This window comes from Leptonychotes weddellii, chromosome 3 (genome assembly GCF_054177405.1).
Source record: "Leptonychotes weddellii isolate Sample4059 chromosome 3, ASM5417740v2, whole genome shotgun sequence".
Taxonomy (NCBI): Eukaryota; Metazoa; Chordata; class Mammalia; order Carnivora; family Phocidae; genus Leptonychotes; species Leptonychotes weddellii.
Genome location: NC_138371.1, coordinates 13,704,691 through 13,713,430, shown reverse-complemented (window position 1 = coordinate 13,713,430; position 8,740 = coordinate 13,704,691).

Below are 8,740 nucleotides of genomic sequence, written 5' to 3'. Positions count from 1 at the left end.
CCCCTCCTCCCCTCCCCTCCCCCTCCCCCTCTTCCTCCACCTCGCGCCTTCAGCCACAGCTTTTATAGAGCAAGGGGCATGATGGCAGGGTCAGAGGGTAGTTATCCAAAATGATACCATCTGTGCGCCAGGGACTCTCTACTAGCTACCTCAAGTGGGACCGCCTCTGTCATCTCTGCCGGTTATTTCCAGTGACGCCTTCTGAAGATCAGAACAAGCCCGCCCGCATTCGGGTCAGGGCATACATTAACTTCCAAGGGAGGTCATTGTGAGGACATGAACAAAACAAAGGGCCAAAGATGGAGTTAGTGTTATCAACATTCCTACATCCATTGCTTTTTTTCACAACAATTTTCTATCTCTCGTGTTCATTTTTCTAGATAAACTTTAGAAGTCTGTCAAGTTCTGAAAAACTTTTTTTTCTGCTCTTTTATTAGGAATCAACTGTAATTTACGGATTAATTTAAGGAACTTTCTATCCAAGAACAGACTCCATGTGTGTTTGAACTTGCCAGTCAGTGACCCACCTTAGAGCCTCTGAACCAGCAGTGCTCTCTGCCAGAAGGTTCTTGACCCCAGGCTCCTGCAGAGGTAGCTTCCTCTGCTCTTTCAAGTCTTCTCAGAAGGATCTACCCCTGACTATACTATGTATTATGCTTATTAGATATAAACATCTCTCCCTGCTAAAACATAACTTATATAGGACAGAGATGTTTGTGTTTTGTTCACTGATATATGCCAGGAGCCTCAGTGACTGGCACAGAGCAGACAATAAATATTTGAAGTTTTTTTTCTTAAAGATTTTATTTTTAAGTAATCTCTACACCCAACATGGGGCTCAACTCACAACCCTGAGATCAAGAGTTGCACGCTCCACCAACTGAGCCAGCCAGGTGCCCCTGAAGTTTTCTTTTAGTGATAGAAATGCATGGTGTATTTTCTTTTTTTTTTATGTTTTTATTTCAATTCCAGTTAGTTAACAGTGTAATACTAGTTTCAGGTGTACAATATAGTGATTCAACACTTCCCCACAAGGGCTCTCCGTAATCCCCGTCACCTATTTAACCCATGCCCCCACCTACCTCCCCTCCAGTGACCATCTGTTTTTTTCTCTATACTTAAGCGTCTGTTTCTTGGTTTGCCTCTTTTTTCCCCCTTCGCTCATTTGTTTTGTTTCTTAAATTCCACCTTTGAGTGACATCATATGGTATTTGTCTTTCTCTGACTGACTTATTTCGCTTAGCATGATACTCTCTAGCTCCATCCATGTCATTACAAATGGCAAGATTTCATTCTTTGTGGCTGAGTAATATTCCACCGTGTATATGTATATGTATGTATATGGAATATGTATATGGAATGTGTATATATGTTATATACATTCCACATGTCTATACACTGTGTATGTGTATATATATGACTTCCCGACTGTCAATATATATACACATACCTACACAATGGAATATTATTCGTGTGTGTGTATATACAATATATACATATATTATATATAACATATATACTATATACACTATATATAGTTATGTATACACAATATATATATAATGTATATATATATTATATATGTACACACACACATACATATACCACATCTCTATCCATTCATCAGCCAATAGACACTTGGGCTGTTTCCTTAAGGTATATTTAAAAAAAAAATAGATACCGCAATAGGAAAAAATGGGCAAAGGAAATGAACAACCAATTCATTAATACAAACAAACAAACAAACAAAAAAACAACAAAAAGTGGGGAGGGGAACAGAAACCAAATTAAAACAGTAATGAAAGCAAAGATATTTTCTCCAAAGACACTGGCAGAGGTTAAAGAAATAAACGACACCAACTTGTGTTGGCAACAATGTAGGAAGCGGCCAGTGTTAGACAAACCTGTCAGGAATATAAATAGTAGTTTGGCACTAGGAATCAGAATATTAAATATGCATTCTCTTTGATCCTGAAATTCCACTCTTGGAATTATTTTAAGGAAGTAAGCGAGTATTCTTCTGTTTGTAATATAAAAAGTCTTGAAACAACCTAAATGTCCAACTATATGGGCTTGATTTAATAAAGTCTGATACCACCATACAATAGAATAGTGTGGAAGCATTAAAAATGATATTGGAGGGGCCCCTGGGTGGCTCAGTCGTTAAGCGTCTGCCTTCGGCTCAGGTCATGATCTCAGGGTCCTGGGATCGAGCCCCGAATCGGGCTCCCTGCTCATCCGGGAGCCTGCTTCTCCCTCTCCCACTCCCCCTGCTTGTGTTCCCTCTCTCGCTGTGTCTCTCTCTGTCAAATAAATAACTAAAATCTTAAAAAAAAAAAAATGATATTGGAGGGGTGGAGGACTACCCTGCCCCTGTGGGTGTTTTTATGATAATCACCTGAGACCAACAAAGACTAACGAGCCCCTAAAAAGGAAGTAAGCCATTGAAGGTGTTATCAATGGAGATGTTAAAAGGATTTAAGTTCCCGTTAGCCTTCTATAAAAGGACAACCCTAAAGACCCTCTTTGGCAACCCTTTTGGGATCCCTCTCTTGAGAGCTTTCTCTGTAACTTCACTTAATAAATTTCTATCGCTTTTCTCAAAAAAAAAAATGATATTGGAGAACTATATTTTTTAACATGGAAAAAAGTCTTCATTAGATGAAATCAAGTTACTAAACAATAGACTGACCAATAGACTTAAAGTGATCAGTTTGGTTTTTTTAAAATGCATGTGAGTGTGAATAAAAACGAAACAGCTGGTATGATATACACCAAAGTGTTGGCATTTTATTCATTTATTTGAGAGAGAGAGAGGCAGAGGGAGAGGGAGAAGCAGGCTCCCGGCTGATCAGGGAGCCGGATGCAGGGCTCGATCCCAAGACCCTGGGATCATGACCTGAGCCGAAGGCAGACGCTCCACGACCGGGCCACCCAGGCACCCCTACACCAAAGTGTTAACAAGTGATATCTTCGTCCTTTGTAGTTTTCTTCTTTTTCTTTAAAAGTTTTCTTCTTAATTCCTTAATATTTTTCTTAACAGCGGTTATCTTTAGATGGTGAGATTATTTCTTTCATTGTACCTTTTGTATTTAACAGAATTGTAATAAGCAAGAATACTTGTGTTATGAGGGAAAAAAACCAAGGTTGTTATAAAACAGTCATGTGCCATTCCCTACCTCATCAGACAGGTGTAAACTATTCACCTATTTCATGACTACGTGAAATGAGATCCTGTGTAGACCTGTGGGAGCTCGATTGTTTTTGCCTCTAAAATGTGTAGTGCACATAGTGAAAGTTTCTGAAATGACTGTACCACCTTCTGTTGCTTTGGGGTTGGGCAGCAACTGGATAAGAGATGTTATGACGTCGGAAATCCTTCCAACACAGATCCTAAAGATGCAGTATTGTGTCTAATGAACTTTCACACTCCAACAGCAGATAGTTGAAAGTGGTACGCCAGAAACAAACATTGTCCATCCGCATCCTCAGGTTCTTCATCCATAGAATGGAAACAGAACCTCAGCGGATGGCTGAGTGAGGATCAAGTATTTGGAAACAATTTGAAACCAGCAAAGCACCCTTCGAATATTAGATATCGATACTCAGGGTACCAACCCAGTGATCTGAGACTATAAATTTGCTCTGGTATTAAGCTTAGTAAAATGTGGGCTGATGCCTCCAGGAGGATGAGACAGGGCTGTAAGCTCCGGTAATAGATGATACAGTTTACCATAACTGGCCTAGTTTTAATTGCAGTATATCCAAAACTGGTTCTGTTCTGGCTAAAACCTTGTGTGTCTTTCCTATAAATTTCCAGCACACTCTAACCCCTTTGTAGATTACCCTGAAACTTTTAGGACACAGCCAAAGTCCATATTTCTTCTTGGGTTTCTACTGATGGATCTACCTGGAACCAAGAAGGTCTGCTAGACCTGCCAAGAGTCAGGTTGATCGGTATTGACTTCCCAATTGTCAAACCAATGGTTGTTTTAAACTGTATTTTAAAAATAAACTTGATAGACACTTTATATTATTAGCCATCCCCTCATTCTTGAAATTCTCTTTTCTTAGTTTTCCTGACTCCAGACTCTTCCATATAGCTCCCTGGATTTTTTCTACTATTGCTATGTGAGAGACAGTACACTGTAGTGGAAAGAGTTCTGTAAGTTAGTAACAGATTAAAACCTTGTCTTTAGGGGCACCTGGGTGGCTCAGTTGTTAAGCGTCTGCCTTCAGTTCAGGTCATGATCCCAGGTCATGATCCCAGGGTCCTGGGATCACGCCCTGCATCTGGCTCCCTGCTCAGCGGGAAGCCTGCTTCTCCCTCTCCCACCCCCTGCTTGTGTTCCTTCTCTCGCCGTGACTCTCTATCAAATAAATAAATCTTAAAAAAAAAACAAAAAACCTTGTATTTACTGCTCACTGAGACTTTGGACCAATCACTGATTACTGATAAAGCTCAGTTCCTTGTAAAATGAAGGTAATAATAATACACACAATATAGGTATGCCATAGGATGGTTATTTAAATTTTAAGAGTAGTTCATGTTAGATTTTGGCACTTGATACATACTAACTCTCACAGCCTCCTCTGCCCCCTACACTACCTTGCCCTACCTTCAGTGTAGGATACCCTCTGGAATTATGTCTGGTGATCTTCTCCCCCAACAGTCTCAGCTTCTACCACTCCCTAAATGCAGACGGTGCCCATTCTAAACTCCAGCCCATCTCTCTCTTCTGTGCACCTTTCTTACCAACTTCTGAATATCTGCACATGGATGTCCAACAGGCTGGCACTTTCAACTCAAAAACTGAACTTTCCGCTTCCCCTAAACTTACTCTTCCTTGTGTGCTTCCTATCCTTTTCAAAGTCACCACCATCTGCCAAGTCACCCAGGCCAGAAATACTTCACTTGACCTAACTCCTCCTTCATCTCTCTCTTGTAGCTGGTTATGATTGAGTTAACTTGAGACAACCTGCCCAGCATGCCTTATTTCTCTCTGCATGAGGTAAACCTTTGAGTCACCATGCTAAAGCAATGGAACCCTGTATCCCACGCCAGTGTACCAGGGGTAAACACCTGATCCAAGCTGGATCTTGGACCTGGGACCACAGGGAACTTGAGTTCCATTTTATTCAATGGTGGAAGCAGTAAGGTACAAGTCTGGAGTCATTGGTGGCCATGTGTCCCACCACTTAGAGAAACCAATCTGCAAAGAGATAAAATGATACTAACACCAAGAGAAAAGCTAGTGGAGAGAAACCTGGAAGCATTTAAATGGCTGTTCTTAAGCCCCAGATGTCTCCTTCTTCTTCCTGAAATTTGGTTGCTCAACTGAATGAAGTTCAGATGGCTTAAAACTTAAAGTGTGAGAGGTGGAGAGTTACACTTGAGACTCAAGAGGTAAGCAGATGCTCTGTAATGCGGGGCCCAAAACTACATTAAAGAGTTTTGACTTTATATTAAGAACAATGAGAAGAAATTCAAAGACTTTAAGCAAAGAAATAACATTATCAATGAAGTAATTTGGAAAGATCACTTTGGGACATTATGGAGAGGAATTAGGGGTGTTAGTTCAGAGGGCAAAATTCAAGGCAAGGAGACCAGTTAGGAGGCTGCAACAATCCAGGGGAGCAATGATAGCAGCCAGGACTGGGGAAATGGCATGTGTTTAAAGAAAAAAAAGTAATAATAATAGACCAGAAGAATCAACAGGTCATATACCAAGTAGCTATAAACAACCAGAAAGTTACAAACATGAGGGCAAGCGAACCCATTGGATTGGACCTTCTTGGAAACTGGAAGTGGTGGAGCCTTGTGCCATACCTCCAAGGACACTGCTGTTGGATACTGTTGACTGCCTCTTTCAAGAGCGGGCCCAGGCCCCAGGTTGGTAGCTGTAGACCTTTCCAGTCTCTTTCTCCTCATTCCTCCCTCGCTTGGGTTGCTGGAACCTCAAGTAGGTTTCCAGACCAAGTACAAATGAAAGTGTGGGTGAGGGTCATGAGAAGAGGAATCATGGTGGCTACAAAGCCTCATGAAAAGAGAAATCATGGTGGCTATCTTGGGCAAGACTCCTGCAACTCTGCCCAGAGTAAGCATACTCAAGCCCTGTCAGATTGATAAAATAAGTTAATTGAAAGGACAATAAGAAAACAGAGGGGCCAGAGCAAATTTCTTGAACTTAGTTCAAAAGAGTGTTGAAAACAGGACTTCTTAAAGGGCATTCCATTGAAACTACCATTATGATGGCCTTCCATTGACTTTAACCAGATCTGGTCACTCTCAGTGAATTATGGTAACCATGATGTTTGAGTTTCATGAATATGTGGGTGTGTGTGTCCAAGAGAGAAGGAGAATATTTGCCTTTATGATGAATGCACCTTATGAAAACTGGCATGGTGACCTTTGTCCTAAACTATCCCCTCTGAGAACTCTCAATCTGGGAAGAATACTATTTCCTTTTCAACTTAAAGATGGGAACATAAAAAAAAACAACAACACGGGAACATATTAGCTTAGGCTGCAATAAAATGTCATGTTAATGGCAAAACATTCTCTTCCTGTTAGTTGAAATTACCTGATGTGAAATGCACAGGAAAAAAACTAAAACAAAGAAGTGATTTTATTATTTTTTTAAAGATTTTTATTTATTTATTTGACAGAGAGAGACACAGCGAGAGAGGGAACACAAGCAAGAGAGAGTGGGAGAGGGAGAAGCAAGCCTCCCGCAGAGCAGGGAGCCCAATGAGGGCCTCGATCCCAGGACCCTGGGATCATGACCTGAGCCGAAGGCAGACGCTTAACCGACTGAGCCACCCAGGCGCCCCAAGGAAGCGATTTTGAAGTAGTCATTTCCACGGGTAGGGTTTGTAACCTATGAGGCAATCTGAACTGTCATCTTCTTATTCCTTAACTAGAACCAAGACTTAGAAAGAGGAACCACCCTAGTCATTTCCACGGGTAGGGTTTGTAACCTATGAGGCAATCTGAACTGTCATCTTCTTATTCCTTAACTAGAGCCGAGACTTAGAAAGAGGAACCACCCTAGGTTGGCGGAATCTCAGATCTCCAAGCAGGACAGCGATGATTTCCTATCCTCATGATTGCATCAGGACTTGCCACAGCACAGGTATTTGATATATTGTGGTTGAATTTTTGAAAATTTATATATGTTTTATTCACTCACATATACCCAATGCCCAAGCACACAGTATGTGGTTGGTAAATATTTGTGGATTGAATGAATAATCCCAGCCAAACTATGACACATTTGGTCCTCTGCATTCTTCTGCTCACTGTTCCACGACTTCCCCATTTTGATGATGTTCCCTTCCTTCCTTGTGCTATCATTTAAGAAACAGCAGTTATGTGCTCAGGCTCTGGAAACAGACAAACCTATGTTCAAAACACAGACACTTAGTTCTACTACTTAATAGGTGAACAGTTCGTTTCACCTGTGGTCTCGATCTCTTCACTGGTCAAGAATAACAGTACCTAGACTGGAGAGCAGTTGTGGGCGGGGGTGGGGGGAGGTTTACATCAGACACAGCACCATAAAGCATAAGTACAGTACTTGCTAGGTGGTAAGCACTCAGTAATATTGACATATATGATGGGGTTTTTTTTAACTGCAACCCCATTCAGACCTTGTACTTCTCCAAATATTAGGATGCCCACACACAAAAAAAAGCCAAATAAGCTTCCAAACTGGGTTTTGCCAAACCATCGGAGCTTCTGAAACTGTTTAATGTCAATTTCATTTTGCTACAAATATAGTCGCTATGGGAAGGGGGAAAATGCTGAGAAAGTGGGTTCCCCACCTTATTTTCCAATAAGAGCAGGCTCACTTGGATTTCTTTTTATCAGTCGGAGATCTTTTGAAGATTGAAAAAAATTCCCCTGCTAGAGTCAAAGTTTGAAACCATGATCGCATACCATGTTGCTTCTCCTCATCCATTTTAGTAGGCTAGGAAGAGAGCTAGGTCTATTCCTTGCCAGTAACTGGCTGGGTTATCTTGGGCAAATCACTGAACTTCTCTGCTCTCAGCTCCCCATTCCATGAAATGTGTAGTTTGGAAAGATAATGTTTACGGTTCATGTTTTCATGTAAGTTTTAGTTCTGGAAATATGAGAAGAGTTGGTTTTGAATAGCTTGATAAATTAAAGCTTTCTCACCATTTAATTTCAGTAATCATTTAGCGGCAATAACCTGGGGCACGATACAATACACAGAGACGTGCTGAATATTAAATGAGTGATTTAATTGTTGCTTAAGATGGTGATTGGCTGCACCCTGGAGGGGCCATGCTTTGCTTCAGTGTGCTGTGCTAGGGTCTAACAGCGTTTTCTACTAGCTGAGGGCCTGGAAAAGTGACAAGAGCATGATTCAGTACAGTAAACGTCACATGATTAGGAGAAGTCTGGATGGCTTATTTACCAAGAAACTGTGAATCCAATTAGCCAATCCTACCATTTATATTTCCCTTACATATCCCAAATCCATCTCTATCCTCCTTTACTACCACAGTAGACCACACCACCATCTCCTACTTTCACCCTAGGGTGGCTTCCTTAGGGTCTGCCTACTTCCACTCTTATTTCCAATCTGTTCTAAATAGATGCTCATTATTCCCCATCACTGGAACGAGCATGTTTCTTTCAGGCACTATCATACATTTGGTTCTATACCCATGTGGTTATTTTGTTTCTTCCAGGAGGCTGTGAGCCCCATGA